This window comes from Pinus tabuliformis, chromosome J, assembly GCF_031772625.1.
Source record: "Pinus tabuliformis cultivar Carrire ecotype Pingquan chromosome J, CPIR1, whole genome shotgun sequence".
Classification (NCBI taxonomy): Eukaryota; Viridiplantae; Streptophyta; class Pinopsida; order Pinales; family Pinaceae; genus Pinus; species Pinus tabuliformis.
The window spans coordinates 209,085,719-209,109,560 of record NC_142295.1 but is presented as its reverse complement, the minus strand read 5'-3'; positions in this window follow the sequence as shown (position 1 = coordinate 209,109,560).

The following is a 23,842-nucleotide window of genomic DNA, read 5'->3' as shown; positions in this document are numbered from 1 at the left end:
ATGGTCTCTTTCCAGAGTTTGCCATCCTCTGAATCTACTGCTTCCTTCACAGTTCTGGGATCATCATCAGTAATAGATAAAGCAAAGTTTGAACAAAAAGCAAATGGACTATACCTCTCTGGCTGCCTTTTTTCTCGAACTGATCTTCTCATACTCGGAATTTGTGGCTCTTCATCTTTTGATTCCTCTTCTATTGTAGAGTCTGATTCTTCCTCCTTAAGCTCAAACTCTATATTCTCAGGTTCCTTTTATGGGACTTCGTGTTTAATAATATATTTCACCTCTCTGAACACTGCATCTCAGTTGTACACAATCTTCCTTGTTACTGGGTTCCAAAGCTTATAACCCTTTAAACCATCCTTATACCTAATAAAGATGCACTTTTCAGATTTACTATCCAACTTGGTTCTTTTCTCCTTTGGAACATGTACATATGCATCACATCCAAATACCCTCAGATGTGAAAGAGAGGGTTTCTTACCAGTCCATACCTCTTGTGGAGTCTTATCCTCCAACACTGATGAAGGTGATCTGTTGACCAAGTAACATGTTGTCTCCACTGCCTTTGTCCAGAATTCATGTCCTAACCTGGCACCACTAAGCATGCTTCTTGCTCTTTCCATCGACGTCTTGTTCATTCTTTATGCAACTTCATTTTGCTTAGGTGTATATGGAGTAGTCTTCTGCCGTGCTATACCACACTTCTTACAGAATTCTTCAAATTCCTTACTACAAAACTCTCCACCGTTATCTGTACTCAACACCTTTATCTTCTTCTTTGTCTGGTTTTCCACCAGAGCCTTAAATTCTTTAAACTTGTCAAAGACTTCAGATTTCTTCTTAAGGAAATATATAGCACATAGATACATAGCACATAGACTTCAGATTTCTTCTATAAATGATACATAGCACATAGACTTACCCAGTGATGGAATCTTCACAGGTCCAACCACATCATTGTGCACAAGCTCTAATATTTGTTTCACCATCTTACCACCAGAGGGGAAACTCACCCAATTTTGCTTCCCATATACATAATTTTCACAGAAATTAAAATCCAAAGAGCTATCTTCTACCACACTTTTACCATGAAGTATTCGAAGGCCCTTCTCTCCAATATGTCCAAGCCTTTGATGCCACAGCATGATCTTCTCTCCAGAGACCACTAGATTTTCTGCTCTTTCAGGAACCACAGAACTGTTGCACCCATCAACAACAGTGCTACCTTGCAGCTTGTCAAGAGTTGCAATCCGAACTCCCCGCATCAATACCAGTGCTCCCTGAACCATCTTGCAGGTATCCTTCTCGAACATTGTTTTTACACCTGCATCATCCAACTTGCTTATAGAAATCAGATTTCTGGCCAATGCAGGAATATGCAGAACACCCGGAAGTGTTCTAACGCTTCCACCTTGCAACTTCAACTTTACTTTTCCGTGACCAACGATTCTAGCCTTCATATCATCCCCTAAGAAGACATCACCACCATCATATTTCTCATACTCGCAGAACCATTCTCTATGGGGAGTGAAGTGAAAGGATGCACCTGAGTCAATCAACCATGCCTCATGATCTACATGTGTACTTGAAGAAGCCAAGTATACATCCCCACCTTCATCTGAGGTGGTTTTCACCTCTGCAGAAGGAGCATCATCAGATCCCTTTCCTTTGTCAGGAGCTTTAGATTTACAATCCCTTTTATAGTGCCCTTCCTTTTCGCATTTCTAGCACACCACCTTTACAGGTTTTCCTGGATATTTAGATCTCCCTCTAGATTTAGATCTCCCACTCGATGACTTATTTTTGTTTCTGTTCTGGGACCGTCCTCGTACAAACAAGGAATCACCATTCTGGCTCTCCATATTTTTTCGTCTCATCTCCTCCGTCAGCAAGGATTAGACTATTTCATCAAACTGCAAGGCAATTGCATTGCTACCTATTGCAATAACCAGACTATCCCACAAATCTGGTAGAGAACACAACAAACTGATGCACTTATCTTCATCAAAATTTTTAATATCAATAGATAATAACTGACTTACCACAGTATTAAATGCATTCAGATGTTTTGTCATCGAGTCTCCATCTTTCATCCTCAGGTTATAAATCTTTTTCCATAGGAACATTTTATTCACCAGAGACTTAGATTAGTGCAAAGTCCCTAACTTGTCCCACAAATCCTTCATTGTAGCTTCCCTTGATACATTTAGCAATACTAAATCTGAGACACACAATCGTATTGTGCTCTTAGCCTTCTGATCCAACTTCTTCCATTCTTCATCAGACACTCTTGTTGGTTTAGCACCTAGATGTACCGTGATCCACTGATCTTTATCCACCAACAGATCCTCCATCTTGAGTTTCCATATCTCAAAACTCTGGACATTAAATTTCTTGATCTCTATCTTTCCATTGCTCACCATCTTCTTTCACCACCATAATCGATCCCGCAGATCTCCCACTGAACAGGGTCTACCACAGGCCGGAGTGAAAGCCGCAGCAACAAAGGCATCCCCTTGAAGCCAAAACAGCTCTAATACCAAATGTAGGTTTTAACCCCATACAGAAATTACCTGCATACGAATTCTAAAACACAAAAAATAAACAATGCGAGAACATAACACATAAAACACATATACACAGATATTTTCCCCTAGATCCCAAAACTGGGACTACTAGCTTGATTTTTCATTATGTTCCTTTCAATGTTACAATACATATTTATACATGTTGAAGCATCCAATACCATGGACCGAAAACCATCATGTGAAAAACCATGGATCGAAAACCATCCCGTCCAAAACCATGTGCGAAAACCATGCACAAAACCATAAGTAGGTATGCCCAACCTAATATAGGGTCCAAAACAAATTCCCCAGGGCATTGCCCTAGACCCCATAGAGGGGGGCTGCCCACCCCCCTCAAACCCCCTAGATAGAGGTCTGGATGAGGCTATCTTTGGAGTCTAAAAGTGAAACAGTGGTGAATTTTATGGATTTTAGATCATCATCCCAATCTACAACATTATAACCTCCAAGTTGAAGACCAGTTGATGATAACCAGATCTAAAGTTTGTTAAGTAAGCCAAAGTGAACTTCCCAATGTTTGTTGGGTGAGGAATCAGAGGATTTGGGATATGATGTCCATGTAGGCTTCCAATCCAAGGATCTCTTCCTAGGATAAATTTTAAACCATTTCTGATCTTCCAACATAAGTGATCACCTCAAATAGGGAAAGCTTTAAGGATGGCCTTCCAAACGAAGGATGCATTAGATGAGGATTTTTTAGGGGAGCAGATCTAGTCTAGAATAGAGGGGGCTAACATATTTTTGACTAATGATATGTGACCAAATACCTTCCCCTTGAATAAGTATCTATAATCCCATGACTTCTAAGGCTTTTGCAAAAGAGGCAATATTTTTTAGACCCCACTGGCCATGATATTTTTGCTTTGTGATGGAGCTCCAAGTAGTGTGGGAAAAATTATTTTTTCTTCTTTTTTACACCAGAGAAAATAGGGTGATTATTGTTTTATCTTATCCAAAATATCCATAGTGATCTAGGAAAGGGAAGCCTAATATACAGGTGTGGCTTCAATTATAAATTTTCAGAGAACAAGATGTCCCATTATAGAGAGGCACTTGTTACTGCATAAACTAATTTTTTTCTCCACCTTTTCCAAAATATCGGACGAGTCTTATATATGGTAATTGCATGACTTGAGGATAAAACACAGTTACTTTAAGGTTTGGCTAATATCCATGATCTGTGATCATAGAAGGTGTTTAATAATAGTCCTATCAGCATCGAAGATGTTCCATCTGGTAATGGAGGGTTTCTTATTTTTGACGATCATGTCTAATGCATGAAAAAAGAGATCAAATATTTCCTTTAATGTGTGGAGCTAAGGAATGCCTCCATTTGAAGATTGGAACATAATCCATGAAAGAAGGTGGAAGGGAGAGCATCTAGAAGAAGCGAAAACACCTTTGAAGCTTCCCCTACAAACTACATCAGAGATTAGACTAATTAAAGCTTTAGCTACCATAAGAAAAAGAAGTGGGGAGAGAGGACATCCCTATCTTAGACCTATTTCGGCATGGAAGAAGGGTGAAGTAGCTCCATTGATGAGGATGGAAAAGGAAGGAGTATTGATGCAATTCATAACCTGAGAGAGAAAAGAGTGTGAAAAACTGAGATCGATCATTAGAAGGTATAGATATAGCTAGCTGACTCTGTCAAAGGCTTTGGAAAGATCAACTTTGAATACCAATTTTTTTTGTTTAGAGGTGTGGATAAAGTGAAGAGCTTCCTAGGCCAAGCCGATGGATTCATGAATTTTTCTATCATATAGGAAACCAAATTTTTCAAAGGGGATGTGCTTAGATAGATTATCTCTTATTTGAGGGAAATATTCTTGGAGATAATTTTGTAGATAGCATTATAAAGACATACATGTTTTAATTGGTCAAAAGAATCAGCATTGTCATATTTTGGAATAAGAGTGATAAAAGTGGAATTGAAATGGGCCAGGACTGGGCTAGTGGACCTGGAGTATTTAACAACAAATAGGAGATCCTCACCCAAAAAATCCATACAATGGATGAAGAATTCAATAGGAGTATCATCAAGCTTCGGGATTTTGTTCTTTTAGAATTTGTGAAGAACTTTGTCCAATTCAAGCCTTGTGATCTTTTCGATGAGAGCTTCATTTTTTTCCTCATCAATAAATCTTAGGAAGTGACTGGCCACTGCCAAGATTTGTTCAATAGAAGCTATCTTTTCCTGATGACAAATATTCTTGAAGTAGTAACATCCTTCCTCAACAATATCAATGAAAGAGGTAGTCATATTGTCATTTGTCCCTTTAATACACCAAATGGTATTTATGGTTTTCTTTGTCATTGGCCACCCAGTTGAAGAATTTTGAGTTCTCATCTCCAACTTGGAGCAAAAGTGCTCGACTTTTGAGTTGTCATTCCCTTTATTTTTCAAGTGGTATCTTCCTTTTGGATTTTTGCATCCCTAATATATGTGAATTTATGTCCTATAATTGATTATTTCTTGTGTTCTGGTTCCAAAAGGAGAGTAGATGGGATTCAATGTCGATTACGGAATAGGGCTCTAAAAGCTTCTTCTTTTATTGTTTTTTCCCATTCCATTATGATGGATTTGGATTTCCTAATATTCTGATTGAATTCAATAGGGAGGATTAGTGGGATTTAGGGGAGAGTCGAGTCCAATTCAATTTGAGCAGATCTGTAAGTGAGGGGTCAACCTTGAAAGGACAAGGAAGATTTGTTGGAAAAGGATTCAACTCGAGAAGGAAGGGGATGTGATCAAAGTCTCCTCTCATAGAATTCCATTGTCGAATTTTGAGATTTGTGTCCAATAAAGTATATGAAATAAAGAAGCGATCTAATCACTCAACAACTATAACATTCCTACTCGATTATTAGTCCATGTTGGAAGAATCTTGGGAGGAAAAATCTCACAAAGACTGAGATCACCCATTAAAGTTACTAAAAATTATGAGAGAGGATTAGGTCTAGTAGATAGACCCCAAAATTACGAGTTACCAAGACTATAATTGAGATCCCCACCTATAATGACTCTTCCAAAACTAAAATCAGAGAGATTTGTGAGATTTTCCTAGAAGGGTTTTCTATCTGCATAAGGGCCATAGAGATTAATGGGAAAAAAAGGTCTTCTCCAAATCTGAAGAATGTAGATCTTATACTAGCCCCAAGTGAATGGACCAAGTGTTTTGAAGCTACATGGAGCATGAGAACCATTACAAGATTAGGACTCATGATCTACTTGGCCCATCAATGGCTAGAAAATCTCATTTTGGTAGAGCTCTCCATAAGGAACAGATAAAAGTGTCACCTTTGAGCATCGACTCTTCCAAGAAAAGGATTTGAGGGGATTTCAATGGAATGAGTCTCCTTAGAGCCAAAATTTTCCCAAGGTTGGCTATACCTTGACAATTTAGAGATAGTATTTTCATTGGACACCTGGGAAAGGGCCTAATGCTCTAAAATCTCATTAAATAGAGGATTGGTTCCCAGTTTGTAATTCAAGACTAGCTTGATGTCAAACTTCTCAGAGGAGGGATTTCTTGCCTGTGGTGAAAGGGGGATGAGGCAGGTCATCGAAAGTACCCATTCCCTTGTGTATGCCTAGAGGAGGGCCTGGAAAGGAAGATGGTGGAGAAGGGAAGGGAGGACAAGAAGAACGAATATTATATCGAGAGGAAGGGGGAGAGGGATAAGGAATAGTAGAGGGGGACGAGTGGGGGATGAAGAAAAATAGAGGCAATAGGGGGCGAGGGGGAAGCATAGTGATGAGGCTCATCAATCGGTAAATTATATGGCCTTAATGCCACTCTCCAGCTTATTAAAATAAACTTTTCTCACATTTCTTTACATATTTTATTATATTTTTCTTAGTGAGAAGGGTAAAGGTGAGATGTTATGTCATGTGGCCTAATGTGCATTAGTTGCAGGAGAGGAGAAGTTTTGGGCTAATTTAAGTGAAGGAACTCGAAGTAGACAAGCAAGAGGGATTTTAGGAGATTGAGTCTCCCTCCTTAACTCCTCAATTACTTGAAGGTTCCTCCACCAGATCTCGTCAGCTCAGAGTTACAAGTAGTCAAGCCCACCAATTTCATTGGCAACAAAGCCAGTGATAGTTGAAGACAAGTCAATCTCGAGTTTGGGAGCCAAGCCTCCCTAATTTTAAGGAAGTTGTTGGTAGCTTCAGTTGTATAAATAAGAAGGCCTAGGGCCTCATTAGGATTCGACTTTTTATTATAGCCAAGAGGCAATTTCGAGCTAAGATATTGTGACTATTATTCTCATGTTATTTTTGACATTTTGATGATAATGAAAAGGGTTTCTTTGATCCAACACTGAGTTGACTCAGAGGTTGAAGCTCTTGGGTTAGGGCCCAACCCTAGTAGCAGAGGTTCCTCTTTTTGTACATGTATTCTTAGATTATAATCATAGATTAGTTGCTAAAGTTATCTTTGCTTTGTTTAATTTACAAGTCTTTGAATGATTGGTTAGTTTTGCTTTCATTAGTTGGAGAAGTATATCAATGTTACAGTAGTGAAAGAAAAGACTTCAAAAAATCTTGTGACAGTGGCCTCATCCTCATCTCCCTCATGGGATCATGGTTTGAAGGCCCCACTCTCACAGCCCCAAAAACATATTTATCTTTTGATTATTACATAGCTTAGGATTTCTTGTTGAGTAGATCATTATTGATGATTTCTTAGAAGAACCTGCAATTGTCATTTTGGTTTCTTGAGTTTGTTGTAGATTAAAAATCATTCCATTCCATAGATTTAAGCCATTATCCATCAATAAATAACTTTCTCAAATTCAACTCATCTTTTCCACATTTACACAAAGTTGTGCATGAATGAAGAAAATACCATGTGTTGTTGCAGGAGTTGATGATATGCAGGGAGGAACTCATTCCACCAACCTCATCTAAGTCTTCTCCACCTCTCGCCCAATCCTACCAACCACTCATTCAGAATTCCATTTTCTAGCCACCTTGAACAAATCCAACCATCCTGAAGAGTTGGGCTAATCCTTAGATAGTGTGCACCTTCCCCATACCTTATTCCACCACCATACATCTTCCCAACACTTTCTTTCACCTTCCCTACCTTCTTACAAATTTCAGTTAAGTTTCCTGTAGTAACTACAGGAAATCCTGTAGCAACTACATGAAATCCTATACCAGCTTGCTTTAGACTTTTTTGGGAAGAAATGATGATTAGAGCCTAGGGTAGGCCTTCAACTTGACCTCCACAACCCTCAATGCCATTTTGGACCAGTTTTCCCATACCTTCATCCCCTGGAAAAGATCAGATTATGAGCTTAACATTTACATTTCTAAATTGAAAACCAAAAGAATATTCTGCAATATTTATCTAGTGCATGCATACATCAGTCATAGCAATGTTAGGAAAATTTCCATGTCTACTTAATCCAGATAGCTAGATGATAGAATGCAAGGTTAAATTAGGTCTCTTCTGCAAAGTAATGTGTGTTAATTCTTAGCTAGGTAATTTCATGTCATTTCATAGCACTTTCTATTCAACACTTTCATTTCCTTAAAATAGGCAAGCATTTACTTTCTGCATTAAAGATAGCTTTACATTCACTGTCAGTAATCAGCCTCTTTCTAGTCAATAGAAGACTGGTTTGAAAAACCCTAGTGGTCTATTGCCAAGTAGAGAAGTGACAAGAGTAGATTGTTGAATATGTTGTGCATATAGCACTGTCACCTCCAAGTTTGTACAAACCCCGGGTTGATAAAGTAAAGTTGGTCGCCCTAAGATTTGTAGTATTCTTGCTTCAATACTGGGAATCATCACTTTTTGGCGTCATTGGCGGGGAGGTGTCTAAGTAGATGTAATTTTTTTCTTTCCTTTCTATTTGACATTCAATAAACAGATGAAATTCCTACTTTCCTTTTGTTTTGCATTCAATAGATAGTTACAATTTATGCTTTCTTTCCATTATGCAAGTAGTTCCATTCAGTAAATACATGCAATTCTTGTTTTCCTTTTGTTTTGCATTCAATAGATAGTTGCAATTTCTGCTTTCTTTCCATTATGCAAGTAGTTCCATTCAACAAATAGTTACAATTTTTGCTTTCTTTCCATTTTGCAAGTAGTTCCATTCAACAAATAGTTGCAATTTCTACTTTCTTTCCATTCTACAAGTAGTCCTAAAAAAAACCCTAAAAGAAAAAACAAATTTATTTCATGCCTCGTAGGAGTAGAGACAACTTAGGAAAAAAAATTCCGAATACCCCCACACCATCAAACAACCAACCTTCCCTCTTCTTCAGTGGTTTTGAGCTAAAGGACCCATTAGGCGAACAACCTAAGATCTTTGAAGAACCTATTGGGGAAGAAGAAGAAGAACCCATTCCACAAACCTACACCATGGCTGAAAATAGAAATGGGATAGAAAACATAAATGGAGCTGAAAACAGAACTGAGGGTGCTTTTCCCATTAGAGAAACTAATGGAGATGATAAGATGAAAAACATAAGCCCCTCATCCCTTCCTCACTTCCATGGCTTAACATTAGAAGACCCTGATACGTTTTTGTTTGATTTTGTTGTCATCTGCAGAACTTACGATTATACCTCTAATGACCAGAAGTTGAATTTGTTCCCATCCACCCTTAAGGATGGAGCCTTGCGTTGGTTCATGGGTTTACGTGGGGACAACATCACTACAAGCGCTCAAATGCAACAAGCCTTTAGAAACAAGTATAGGGATTATTGTAGGTCCAAAGACACCAAAGAGGAAATATTTAGAATTACCTTGGGACATGATGAATCTTTGGAAGATTATGAGGAAAGGTTCAAACTCAGTTACAAAAGGGCCAAATGCACCCTCGATCTTGAATCACTCAAGTTAGTCCTTCTTAGAGGGATCAGGGAAGATCTCCTAGAAACCCTAAACATGATGTCGAGGGGGGGGGGGACATCTACCATTTATCTTATGATGATATCAAGAAAAAATTTCAAAAATCATTCTAGGGCAGCCAAAAATAAGGGTAGGGCTAGTCAAGCTTTGGTTAGTTCATCCTCCTCCAACAAATCCATCAAAAGTTAAATTGGGAACATGTTAGAAGACTTTAAGAGTGAGATGTTGCATGCCCTTACTCTATAAATGGACACCATGTAGATCAAGAGGAGCAAGAGGAAGAAAATAGAGCCTTAGCTATCTTTTTCCCTAGTTGCACGAGGAAGCACCCTAGAATGAATGTCCATTGAATCTTATCGAGATATAATCAGTCTATGAGGAAAATCACTCCACCGATAAGTGCCCCTCTTTGCCTAGATTGAATTTTGTGTGTCAAGGAACTGAAGGTGTGACTGAACAACTCTGTTATATCAATAAAAGGAGGCCTCAAGGACCTCGACCATACAAGTAGGGCATGCAAAGGATGTACTATTCATATTACAACCCCAACCAGAATGCATCCATTCCCCCTTGGTGTCATCCTGCTCATCCTTCGTGGTCCACAACTTCTCCTTGGTCTTTGCACCTCAATACCATTCCCAACCTGACAATCAATCATTTCATCCATATGCTCCCCCAAAACCTCAGTAGAATATACCATCACAGGTGTGGAGGCCCCATACAACTAATCTCCAGTCTTACTACCTCCACCTCCATCTCAAACACAACTCCTTCATCCCGCTCCACCTAAGCAACCATAGATGCCTCCTCAGCCAAATTCAAACCCGAACAACAAGCAGGCATAGCAAGTATATAGTGGAGAGACATCTTACCCTGCCTATGTTGTGGAAATTCAAGAAATCAACCTCAGGTTTGGAAGAGTGCTTCCACATAATCAACCTCCATCTCCACTTGAGGATCTTGAAGAGCAAAAGGAAGAGAGTGTTCCTCAAGCCAAAACACCTCCTTTTCCTGAGAGACTGATCAATCCTAGCCTGCACAGCTCAGAAGAGACTGAACTCTAGGTGAATTGAAAATTTTGTGTGTTAAAATGCCACTCCTCCAAACTATGAAGGATGTCCCCATATACAAAAATTTAATCAAGGATAAATGCTTCAAATATCCTGGGAGGAGGAAGAAAGACACCCCTACCATTAATGTCCTTGGACAACTATTTGACTTAATGTTGGGGAGAGTGATTTGCCTCAAGTATCCAGACCCCATAATTCATGTGGTAGATGTGCACATTGATGGTATCAATGTCCCCCATACCTTGATTTATCTTGGGGCTGCCATCAATGTGATGACGAAGGAGACTATGCTTAAATTAAATCTCCAAGGATCATTAAGGAAGACTACAATAGTCTTGCAGCTTGCAGACATATCCATAGTAGCTCTTGAGGGAGTTGATGAGGATGTGATGGTCTCCATTGATTCTTGGGAACTCCTAGCTTACTTCTTAGTTCTCCAACCTAAGACCAAGTTCAATGGTTATCCTCTCATCCTTGGAAGGCCATGGCTAGACATTGTTTATGCTTACATAAGTTGCATGGCTGGGAATATGACCATTTAAAATGGGTATTTTTCCAAACCATTGGTCTTGTACCCTCCTGATCAACCATCTTTAGAGCATGACTTACCCTTATGATTGGAAGAGGAGGAGGAATATTAAGTATACCATGCCACATCTCACCATATATGTACCCTAGATGCTACTATAAGAGGGGGGTAACCTGACGAAGACGACATGACTGATAAAATCCTCCAGAATCATCCCCCAACACCATGTCTATTGATGAATTAGCAAAGAAAGTTGAAGATAACCCTTGGACTGATTTGTGCCTACCTGACTCAAGTCCTACTCATGTCAAGATGATAGAATTTTATCCAACTAAAACATTGAAAATCAATCCCTCTCTCTCTGCACATTAGGAAAAGGAATTATGTGACATGTTAAGAGAGAATATGGATGCCTTTTCTTTATAAGGAAATGAAGGGAGTGCACCCTTCGGTGTGTACTAACCACATTTACTTAAAGGAAGGTTGCAAGCCAGTGTGCCAACCTCAGAGGAGAATGAACCTAGCCCTCAAAGACCTAGTTAAAGAAGAACTACAGAAGTTGTTGGATGCAGGGTTCATTTATCCCATCTCAGATAGTGGGAGGGTGTCTCCTCTTGTTCTGGTCACAAAGAAGAATGGAAAATGGAGGATCTGTGTGGACTATCACTCCAAAATTTCTTTAGAAGTTGTTAAAGAAATAAATGATAGTGGTAACCACAAACCAACTTTGGAGAACAGGATCTAGCCTTCCTAATCTCAAAGAGGGCTCTCTCTTTATGATTTAACTTTGTTTTAGTTAATTGATTTTAGGCTAGTTATGATTGTGATGGGGTTTTTGATTTGAATTTGGGTGGTGGGATCACTTACTTAGATGAAAAAGTGTTGTCTTTTACCATTTGGCTATGGGGTCAAATGTCAGACAAACAGGACCGGAATAAGTTCTAAAAATAGTGTCTACACAACAAGATAGAGGAGTTACTACAGATCGGATCCAGGGAGCAATTAAGGGTTCCCTAGGTTGGATTATGAAGAGAAATGAAAGAGGTCAAATGGGATGGGAGAGCAATTAAGGGTTCTCAAATCCAGATATTAGAGGAAAACATATAAATGATTAACTGTGCAAAATAGAGTGTACTTAAACAAATTCGGAGTTAAATTTCTAGTTAATTCATTCAAATTTACATAACATTTAAGTGTATGAAACACATAAGAAAGTAACAAAATCAAACAAAGAAGATACTTCACTGCGATAGCTCATCTCATGAATCCTGTAGCGCAATCTTTTTATTACTTGTTCCACTATGTTGACTTGAAAATTGGTACAATAACCCTTAGGTTTAAGATCAAAATAACTCTACAAATGTATAACAATCCACCCTCAATACTTCGAACTATGAAGCATTTATACAAAAATAATTAACAAAATATCCCAAACTGTCTTGGGAATTAATCTAGGAGAAAGAAATATCTTCATGCAAGAAGATAGAGACAACTATTGAACTGTTGTTTGTTGTCCTTGTTATTTAGGTTATGTTGTCTTTTAATCTTTGACCTTTTGCCCTTTAATCTGCTTTGTTGTTTGGTCTTCATGTTGGATGTTATATTTACTTTGACCTTGCATCTGATACACTTTGACCTTGCTAGCCTGTCAATATCCTTTTACTGTGCTCTTTTACGTTTTACTGTACATTTCATATTTGTACTGTTTATTCCTACAGTAAATCATTGAGTTGTTCCCATGTCTCAGCATCTGGTAATTGCATATTGAGAAATTTTCTATATATCTCATCTACCTCTGTATACTTAGCAAAAATTGGCTTATTAATAAAAAGGTGTTTTACCTCATGCTTGAGGTAAAACAAATTCTCAAATGTTTGATACAATACTTTGCGAGTAGGTATACCTTTCATGGATGAAGTATTCACTTGATCTTTGGATACTTCCCTGATCTTTTTATTATAATCCTCATGTGTCATTAGCTTATCATTTATAACCAAGGGATTTGGTAAACCCTTTTGCCACAAAATTTCGAATTTAACCATGAATATGTCAATTGTTAGTTGCATGGTTTGGCTCTTATCCTCCAAGTTCAACATCAAATTCCTCTTGGTGAGGACCTTTTTAACTTCCAAAATTGTACCTGTTTTGTCAGGTATCTCCAATTCTTGCAGCTCATACTTATTCTTGGAGTTGAGGAAATGAATGATCCTTGCAGCTTCCTCTGGCATATCTCCAAGTTCTGCTTTAACCCTCTGAATGGCTTTTGTAGCTTGCTTTATCAAATCAATTTGTTCAAAAATAACCTGGATGGATGGCCAAATATCATTGACAGAGTCAATGATATTGGCCCACAGTTGCTCCTTAGCCTGACCTAAAGGTTCATTGAGTGTCAGTTCCTTTTCCAGGCTTTTGATTCTTTCAGTCATCCTTGTGGCCTTCTATTATTCTTCTTTGTGCATGATTTGGCAAGTCTGCAATCTATCTCCAGGCTGTTCACTTTCTCCTTAAGCCTGTTCATCTCAGTGGTCTGAATGGACATTTCTTCCGTTACCTTGACGAACCTATTTGCTTCATCACTTGTTGAGCCTATTGTTGTAGATCCTATTGCTGATGTAGTTGGTGTAGATGCCGGTAGTGTTGTGGCCATTGGAGCAGTGGGGGCCAATGATGCTGCCAAAGTAGAAGGTACAACAGTGGTAACTGTTGGGATGACAGTTGCAGGAGCATCATCAAGACTAGCTTGTTTGAGCTGAATCAAGCTATCCAATTCTTTCTCCATCTCCTTTAACTGATCATTCAGTTGCAACACTAGGTCCATCATTTCTTCATGATTGGTTTGGCTCTCTAGGACCTCCTTTGTCTGTGGGTGTTGCAAATGAGGCAGCTTAAGTTGTTTCTTGAGGGATGCTATATCCTCATTCTTCTTTTTAATTAGTTGTTCAGCAGCCTTAATGTCACTTGGATCATGGTCGAGTTCAATGACCAAGTCCTCCAATGGATTTATCCTATTATCTTTGGCCTGTGAGGAGGCCTTCTCCAATTTGTACTGGGCTGACACATTATCCAGTGAATCTTGCAGCTTATGGACAACCATGGCCTTTCCTGTAAGGGTGGAGTAAATCATTTCTCCAGCCTGTTTGTGGAACTCTATTTGGTCAATGGGATGAACATCCCTGGCCATCACCTCAAAATTAGTCTTCTTATAATCAGCTGAGGTCTTTGGTTGCTGAACAGTGGGCTGCAGAAATGATACCTGCATCTTTCCTACTTTGATGTCAAAGGCTGACATCAATCTACTCTGGTTGGGTGGTTTATGTTTGAAGTATTGGGCATATGTCTCTGCCTTCAACTTCTCATTCCTCATCTTTATCTCTTTGAACCTGTCTTTGATGTCCTTTTCTCTATCAGTTGGCCTGACAAAGGAAGAAACCTCAACACTTTGTTGTCTCTCTATCATTTGGGTGTTGGAGGTTGATGGTTGTTGTGTTTCACCTGATGCAGTTGTATCTTTGCTCCTCTGCCCCATTGTTTCAGTGTCAGTTATTTCCATTGATTCAATATTCTCCTCCTGTTCAGACACAGGATTCAACTTGGGCCTTTTCCTTAGCTCAAATAGCTCATTTGTAGTCTCCATGGCAGAGTTGGATGCCTCCTCCCTGTTCCTCTTTGGATTCTTTTCTTCATTGGCTGGGGTCTGTAACACAGGATGAACATTCATTGGTTCTCCTAATTCTGGAACCTGTAGGAAAGAGCTCTGGTCAAATTGTTTTTCAAGATCAATCAGTGTGTTCTCCACATCCACAATTGTGATGTCCATATCAATCAATGTGTTTTCCACCCACTCAAATTGGTTGGAAAACTGTTCAATGTCAGGTCTTGGGTGGTGGATGTATGGTCCCAACTTGACCCTGAGTCTAAGTTTATTTATAACCCCATGAGGGTCATACTGCCACATGAAGCTGTTGTTGAATTTCATCTGTTGTAGTATTTTGTCAGCCTCTGGTCCAACCTCTCTGTTATTGCAAATGAATGGGCCCAATTGGTTTTTCATCTTGAACTGGGTTTTCTTCCTAGCAAATAGGAAGTGGACCTCATCAGAGTTGATGATTTGTCTGAAGTACTCAAGTGCAAATATCCTCATAGGAAGGTATTTGGGCAACTTATAGGGGGCTGATTGGAATCCATAAACTCTGATTTCATTGTGGTTCTAGTACAAGTACCAGTCTCACACCTTTCTATTCTTAACCAATTATAACACCCTTTTGATCTCTTGGTTGATCCTAGGTTGAGTGTTATCAGTCAACATGTTCATGACTGAGTACACAAATAAGTTTATGAAGTCTTTGTAGGTAAATGTTGTGGAAAAATTAAGGACCAAGGTTGTCCAGTAGACCACTGATCTCTCCTTTCCTTTGGTGTCCAACTTATGGATACTTACATGGAACTTATCTATTGGGTAATACAAAAACATATAAAACAACACTGAAGAGTATTTGAAAACTCTTTCAATGGATATTCTGGTGAATTGTTTATGCATTTTGTTTGAATGAACTGAGCATAATTGTACATGATAGCGGGAGGCTTTCCTGGAGTACAAATGGACAAGAAGGCCAGGATGACCTCATCCACATGCTCATCTGAAGTGTATCCTAGGATGCATGAGAGCAAGGTGATTATGTGTTTGCTAGTCTCTGAGAAAATGGTGGCATCATAAGGTGGGGTATTTGTAGGAGTATGGTGGTCTTCAATGATGAAATTTTGGAAGATTTGCCTTATATTAACCAGGTCCAATGTGACATATAAGTCCAACGGGTCTCCAATGGATAGAAGGGTCTGATTAGGGCTAGGATGGATTTGTAGCATTTGGTTGATAGACTCTGGTGTAATGGTGAATAACAATTGTTGATTTGGGGCGACAACAACCCTTTCGCTAGGGATATAACGGGCATGACAAAAATGTACAATATCATGGAATGGGTGAACTTCTGGGAATAGGTATTTGGGTAAATTGGATTCCAAAGGTGGATGTCATTTGCATGGTTTAGAAATCTTTCCTTACTCCAACAGTGGAGCTTGAGAAGGTGGGCTGGAGTAGCAGTGTCTTTTACTTGGAAATCCCTATCTGCTAGTGCTAGATGGTCGATGTCCAGGTGAGGGGTTGACACAGGTCTCACGTCCAAAGAGGTCTGGGTAGCCATTTTTTAGGGGGAAAGGTGTGAATTAGGCTTATACAGGCTGTAGAAGTGAAACTTTGAAAACTTTGGTGGAGTAAAAGGGTAATTTGCAGTTTGCAGAATAGGGGTTTGGGTATTTGGGTGGAAATACTCTCAAATTCAGGGAAAATTAATTAAATTCAATTAATTAATGTTTGAAATAACTGTACGTTTTCAAATTGAGAGGGTCGTTCTCTTTTTTTCTCAAAAATACCTGGAATTGATGGTATAGGCTACAAACTGGTTTCAATGGTGGCTGTAGAGGGTGCAGTTGCTTTAGTTGTGCACTGGATGGCTGAATTGGGCGTCCACAGTGTGTTCGGAAGGTAATCGATGGTCAAATTCAGTGCAAATGCTCCGGGTGGCGCAAGAAGTCTTAGGCAACTTTCACAGTGCAAATGAGCGAAAAGATTTAAAATGGGCTTCTTCGGCCTTTTAACCGGCAACGGTTAGAATTTGGCATAGAATTCATAATGAACAGTGGATGGTTTAGCTTTTAGCAGGGAGGCGGTTTTAGGGGCCATCACACCACTTTTTGCAGTCAGGCGGTATTTCCCCGAGAGCACACGATTTCGCCTAGTGCTGCCACGTAGCAAAATGGGGCCCGAGCAAAACCGCGAATCTCACGTGCTCTCGGGCTGGTAAAGGTCGGAGAGGGGATGAGCGCGATATGGATGCGCGCCATTAGATCTGAGGGTGAAAGATCTAACGGCTCTCGCGTGGTAAAAATGCACGGAGGGAATAAGGGTGGAGATTTGCAGGGCCCAGGGGATTAATTACAACTAACTGTAATTAATTAATGAATAAAGTGGGGATTAAAATACAATGAGCGGGATTAATAAAGTGGGACCAGGGTTGAATGTGGCGGGGTTTCTTAACCGCACCAAGGGTGGTGGGTTAAAAGGATTTATGTCGGGGAGTTAATTAAATAATGTGGGGGGGGGGGGGGGGGGGGGCGAATTAACTTAGGATAAGGGTTTTTATGGGTTTTTATAGGTTTTTATGGAAATTAATAAAGGGGAATGTGATTTTTTTTTCAATGGGAAGTGGGTTTCACACTAGGGAAAAGGGGTTTAGGGTAGGGGGATGACCTTTGGAGGGTAATTTTCTAGGGAAATGTGTGAAACCAAGGGGTAAGGGTCAAAATGAAGGGAAAATGGTACATTCATAAGAAATGATGGGATAATGGGGAAATTAGTAAGTATGTAGTGGGGGATGAAATGAAATGAGGGGAAGTTAATTAAATCAGCTTGTGAACATCCTTTCACTTTCATAACTGCTCCTGCACACTGAAACATAGGATTAAGCATGATAAATGTGCTTATGCTTTAACAACCTTGTACTTCTGCAACCTTTCTTCTAACTAACATTTTTTCTTCATTTTATTGGGTGCATTTAGGCTAGCAGACCCTTTCTTTCCTTTTCTTTTGACAAGTAAACTATCTAATTCTAACCTTATAACTTCCAATGGCTCAGATTAAGCTTATGAGCACATTTTATTTCTCTATCTAACTATTGATCTACCAAGATTAAACAGTTTGGCTAGATCTTTATTCTCTATCTATAAACATGAAATTTAAAACATGAACTAGTCAAGATTAAACAGTTTGACTATCATGGGTTGTGGCATTTATGACAAGCTGCACACAACCATTATTTTGCACAGTAAAGTAAAAGTAGTGGCACTTGAATTTGCACACTTTCATGATTTGTTTTTGTTTGGGGTTCATAATTTTTTATTTTTTTGATATTATCTTATTCTTTTTGTCCTTTGATATTTGTTTTAGGACATACCCTCTTTACATTTTTTAATTTTTAATATGGAAAACATTTTGTAGAAATAAAAAGTATGTACAATATTACAAGACTAACCATAGTCAATTCAAAATTATGAATCCTATTATTATATGACCCTAACAGTGGCTCCACATGGGGATGGCATTTCCTAGTGAAATGTCAAGAACTTTAAGATTAGTAGCCTTTGAATTGTGACTGCAATTACCCTATAAATTGTTCCTCTATGATTTATGCCTTATTCATACTTATGATGGTGAAACCTTCAAATCTCAGGGCCTTCTCTCTGGGCATCAACTTCAAAATATCACCATCCAATCCAATCTAAACTCTGCAATGTTATGTAAAATGATCAAAGTAAAGTGAACTATTGTTAATCTATGGACACATAATGCTTCAGCATTCTACCATTGACAGGTCCTCCCGGTAGATCTGATCCATCTATCTCTCTCAAGAAAAATGCATTGTTACCTCTGTAACCATAAATGACATAAGGGCCTTGCCATAAGAAGTCAAATTTGTCATGTTTTCCCTTGTCTTCTCTTCTTGAATCCCACTTAAGAACTTTATCACCTATGTAAAAATCATCAACTTTGGTCTTTTTATCAGATATCTTTTTTATTTTGTCCTAGATTACTTGTGATTTTACATATACTTCTTCTCTGGTCTGCTGCAAGTGTATGGTCTGATTTATCCTTCTCTGGATATCATTTGGTTCCACCTGTAATTCATGGATGATCTTCATCATTGGTACTCCTAAAGATGATGGAAAAACAACACCCATTCCATATACCAATTGATAAGGAGATGTACCAATTGACTTCTTAGTAGTTAGTCTATCTGCCCATAGGGCATTGGCCAACTTTTTGTTCCATGTCTTTTTGTTGTCTTACAGTAATTTCTTAATGATATTGACCAGCCTTTTGTTAGAGGATTCTGCAAGTCCATTACCTTGAGGGTAATAGGTAGTGGAATGGCCAAGAGTGATGTGATATTTGTTACAAAAGTATACCATTTTCTTGGATTTAAAAGCAGCTGCGTTATTAGTGATGAGCTTTTGGGGGCATCCAAATTTTGACAGGATATTATTTTCTAGGAATGAGATAATGACAGTGTATGTGGCTTGTCTAGAAGGTATGGATTCTATCCACTTGGTGAAGTAATCAGTGGTTGTCAAAATCCATTTATGCTGAGCTGATGAGGATAGGTGTATTTCTCCAATGAAGTCTAACCCCCATTGTTGAAATGGCATTTCTGTGGAGATTGGTTTGAGAGGTAGGGGTAAAAGCTTTCTCTTTCCCTCAAATATTTGGCACTTATGACAGGAAGTCACATGTTTCTTAACATCTGTAAAAAGAGTGGGCCAGTGGAAACCAGCCCTCAGGATTTTGTCAACAGTAGTTTTCTAATACAAGTGTCCTCCACAATCCCTTGTATGAAATTCTTACATGATTTTATCAGCTTCATCTTTCAGTAAACAATTCAAAAGAATACCACCATTGTCTTTCTAAAACAAAGCATTCTCTATGATACAATATTTTAATGACTTCAATTTCAAAAATCTAGATTTAGTTCTTGTTAAACCAAGAAGAGCTTGCAAGTTTAGTAATACAAATATGATATCTTCATACCAAGGTGAATCAGTAAAAGGTTCATTGATCTGTGGAGTCACCATCTCTTCCTGATCATCAAGGGCACCAATGAAATTTATATCTAGGGCCTGACAGTTCGATTTAGCCATGAGTTTGGCTAAACCTTGGCCTTTGATAAGTTTAGTGGGCTTTATTTCTATGTCATATTCCAAAATAGTGGCAATCCATTTGCCTCTCTTTCCTTCAGGCCCATTTTGTGTCAAAATGTCCTTTACTACTGAGTTTGGAACATAAGAAATGATGTGAGAATACAAAATATATACTCTAAAATCTTTGATAGCCTTTACTAAAGCTAGTGCTTGTTTTTCCATTATGTTGTATTTGAGTGTGGCATCTCTTAAGGATTTACTGAAAAATGCAATTGGTTGTTCATATCCCTGGTCATTCTTTTGCAACAAGACTGTTGCAATAGTGTGTTCTGAAGCAAAAGAAAAAATTATAAAATCTTTCTGAAAATCAGGACTTATAAGGACTGGAGTTTTGGTTAGGGCTTCCTTGATGGCTTCAAAGGACTGTTTTTCCTCCACTGTCCATTTAAGTGCTGAATATTTTCTTAACATGTTATTTAGTTCTCTAATCAATTCTGCTAAATTTGAAATGAATCTCCTAAGAAAATTAATTTTGCCTAAAAATGATTGCAATTCTTTGATGTTTCTAGGATGGGTGATGGTCAAGATTGCCTCTATTCTAGCAGGATCTATTCTAATTCCATCTTTGGATATTATATGTCCCAACAATTTTCCTTCTTCTAGACCAAAGAGTGTCTTTTTGGGATTTAAGGAAATACCAAATTTCTTGCATTTAATGAAAACTCTTCTCAGGTGATCTAGGTGTTCATTATCAGATTTAGAAAAGACTGTGATGTCATCTTGGTAAACCACTAAGAAATCATGGATCTCCTTGGCAAAAGCTATATCCATAGCTCTTTGAAATGTTGCTCCTGCATTCATTAATCCAAAAGGCATCTTCAAATACATGAAGGTACCCCAAGGAGTAGTAAATGCAGTTTTGGCTTGGTCCTCTGGTTGAACTAAGATCTAGTTATATCCAGAAAATCTATCAAGCAATGAAATTCTGGATGAGCATACTACCCTTTGAAGGATATGGTCCATTTTTTGTAGAGGAGAGTTGTCTTTTAATGAGACCTTGTTTAAATTTTTGAAATCAACACAAAGTCTGATTTCTCTAGTTTTCTTCCTAGTAGTGACTAAGTTTGAAACCCAATTTGAGTATCTAATGGGAGCTATAATTTGGGCATCATACATTCTTTTAAATTCTTTCTCAATAGATGGCATAAGAACTGGATTAATTCTCCTAAGTTTTGTTTAAAAGGCTTATGATCCTCTTTGATAGGTATCTTGTGCTGAATTATGCTGGTGTCATAAGATTTTAGGTCTTCGTAACTCCATGCAAATACATCTTGAAACTCTTTAAACAGATTTATGTATTTAACCTTTTCATCTGGAGGTAAGGCTTTTGATAATTTAATGAGTTTAGGTTTTTCTTCAGTTCCTATGTTACATTCTTCTATATCTGCTCTCAAAGGCTCCATTTTCGGCTTCCTAGCTACATCGTTGGAATCAAACAAATCTTCTAAGGGGACTAATCCCTTAGGCAAAAAATTATTTTTAAGATTAAGAATTTCAGGATCATCATTCATTATTTCCTCTATTTCTACATTTTCTAAGTTATCTACTTCTAATTTAGTGAAATTAGTGGGTTTACCTATTTCTAAAATATTTACATCTATGTCACTATCTATGTCATTGTCTATTGTATAGTCTGTATCTATATTACAATTCTGAAACTCACCTTCAGCATTCATGAAGTTATAAATTTGGGAATCCTGTGAGAAAATTTGCCAATACTTCAAATTATCTGGTATGACAGGCCTATGTCTCACTTTTGCAGTGTACTGATGGCTGGGCTGAAAGATCAATTTGCAGGTACTAGCAAAAGTAGCCAGACTGTGGGCCTGCATATTCTGTTTTCTAGGAATGGCAATAAAATTTGTTTCCAGAAGGTCTTTGATCAAATCTAGGACAGTCTCTCTATTTTGACTCAGTCTGGGATTGTTTACAGAGTATTCACCATTAATTTGTTTAATAATCAATTCTGAGTCTCCAAGTATAGAAACTCCCTTAGCTCCAAGTTTTCTAACCATTTGTAATCCTGAGATCAGAGCTCCATACTCTACCATGTTATTTGTGCATTTAAAATTTAACCTAAATGCATGACCTTCGGCATGATTATTCTCCATATTATGGATCCACCCTCCTGCTTCTGCCCCTAACCTATTCACAGGTCCATCAAACTCCAAATTCCATAGGGACTCATGAAAAATGTTTTCAGTGTCAGCTGTTTTGTATTTTAGTTCTTCAGCTGTGATTTCCTTTTTTTCGTGGTCTGAATTGTACAAGATGAAAGAGTCCATATCAGAATGCACGGAGTATATAGGAAAGTTTTGTGGTTTTTCTGCACTACTCACCATGTATTTCATCAAGGTCTCTCTATACAGTTTCCTTTCTTGGCCAAAAACAGATATGGTGGCATATGACATGTCTAACTGCAAGGATCCCTGCAATTTTTCTCCCCATGAGCGAGATAATAGCATTCCATATTTGGGTGGGATGTCTGCAACTACTATGTCCATCACAATACTCTTTGCTGGGCACTGGACTAGAGTTACACATAAATCCTTGATCAAACCAAGGCATTTAACTTGGCTAGAGTCAAAGGAAAACAAGTCCTTATATGGTCTGGTAATGTCTAAGTTTAGTCTCTCCATGATTGCTTTTGGCATCAAGTTATGGGATGCCCTTGAGTCTAACATAGCATTATGTAATATTTTGTCATGAATGTTTAGGCTAATGTAGAAAGGAGGGATTCCCCCTTGCTGATGAGTACCATTCACCTCAAGGCCAAACAATAATTCAGGTTGATCATCATTCAAATTGACAGCATCTTCTCCCTCTCCTATATTTAAAGTTTCAATTATCTGTGATCTATAGGATTCATTCTTTACTAACTCGGTCAAGGGAACTGATATCTTCAATTTTTCTATTTTAGTTTTGAGGTTGAAAGGGAGTTGAGCTTTGTTTGTTTGGATGAGATCTTCCTTAACAAATGTAGTCTGTGTGTTTTTATCTTGTTTCTCGGTACTATGCAATTCAATATGTGTTTTAGATGTTTTGCTTTGATTTGTGTTGTTTGGATTGATTTCAGTAATTGTTTCAGTTTGAGTTTCAGTAGAGGTTATATCTACAATTTTTGGGGTATAAGTCTCTGATTTTCCCCTAGGGAGGATTTGTAAAATTTTAGTGATAGGAGCTTCTGTTATCTTTTTAATTTGGGTCTAGATTGATCTTTTAGTGGGATATTCATTGTTATTTTTACTTCTTAAGCTATATTGTTTGTGAACCTCATATATAGCTGACTCATAACCCTGTTTAAAGTCAAAGGACTCACCATATTCTAATTGCAATTGTTGCAGCATGTACAACTCATGTTCTTCTTGAGTAAGAAAAACAACATCTTCATTTTTTATTCCTAACAAGTTTATTTGGGTGTCATCCTCTCCTTCATGGCTCTGTGAACCCTCAACATAGTTTTCCTGGAAGGGAGGCCTAATCTGTTGATCTGGTATAACATTCTTTCCAGTGTTAGGATTCTTCCTAAAGTTGGGGTTTCTTATTGGGGGTGGTTGTTGATTCTCCCACTGAGTTTTTCTTTCCATGTTTTCTAATCTATCCATTATTCTCTCTACACTCTTTGCTAAACTATCTATTTTTCCATCAGAAGTGGAAGTTTCCTCTTTAATTACAACTCTCTTTTCATTTCTCATTCTGGATTTCTTGGCTAATAGGTTGGCCTCTACACTAACAACATTACTTTGCATTTGTTCCAATGTTTCAGGGTTTCTTTCCCTTAACTGGTATGACATGTCAGTGTCAAAACCATCAGGGAATTTGATTAATGCTAGGTCAGGTGGAGGCTTAATATTAGCAGGGATTGCATTGTAGATGCTATTGAACCTAGTACAATAATATTGAACTGACTCATTAGGAGCTCTTCTAATGTTATCATATTCAGAAAGTATTTGCAGAGGGTTTTTCTCTCTC